Genomic DNA, 675 nt, shown 5'->3' with positions numbered 1-675 from the left:
GGTGCTGACTCGATGGCACCTAACAACAACAACAAATAGTGTAACAGGATTATTCACCTTAAAAGATGACCTTTCTGGTCCCGGTGGCGGGCGACAGTGGCGGCGTTGGTGAGCGCGGAGGGGCAGAGGGGGCAGAGGGAGCCAGTGGCGGCGGCGGCGGCTGCAACAGCGATATGGTGGAAACGGTGGCTGACACCTGATGGCTGATCACCAAGCCGCAGAACCTGAATGACCCCTATGGGCCGCCCAGCAACTTCCTCGAGATCGATGTCAGCAACCCCCAAACCGTGGGGGTTGGCAGGGGCCGTTTCACTACCTATGAAATCAGGGTCAAGACAAATCTTCCTATATTCAAGCTGAAGGAATCTACTGTTAGAAGAAGATACAGTGACTTTGAATGGCTGAGAAGTGAATTAGAAAGAGAGAGCAAGGTTGTAGTTCCCCCACTCACTGGAAAAGCATTTTTGCATCAATTTCCTTTTAGAGGAGATGATGGAATATTTGATGACAGTTTTATTGAGGAAAGGAAGCAAGGCCTGGAGCAGTTTATAAACAAGGTCTCTGTTCTTCCTCTGGCACTGAATGAACGTTGTCTTCACATGTTTTTACAGGATGAAATAATAGATAAAAGCTATACTCCATCCAAAATAAGACATGCCTGAAATTTGGTGAGAA

General features: G+C 48.0%; 1 pseudogene; it reads left to right on the top strand.

The window, feature by feature from the left end:
* The first annotated feature begins 173 nt into the window (after window positions 1-173).
* LOC102813677 lies at window positions 174-662 on the top strand (annotated as a pseudogene).
* The last annotated feature ends 13 nt before the right edge of the window (window positions 663-675 follow it).

This window comes from Chrysochloris asiatica, unplaced genomic scaffold (assembly GCF_000296735.1).
Source record: "Chrysochloris asiatica unplaced genomic scaffold, ChrAsi1.0 scaffold03758, whole genome shotgun sequence".
NCBI lineage: Eukaryota > Metazoa > Chordata > Mammalia > Afrosoricida > Chrysochloridae > Chrysochloris > Chrysochloris asiatica.
This window is presented reverse-complemented; position numbering and strand designations above follow the sequence as displayed.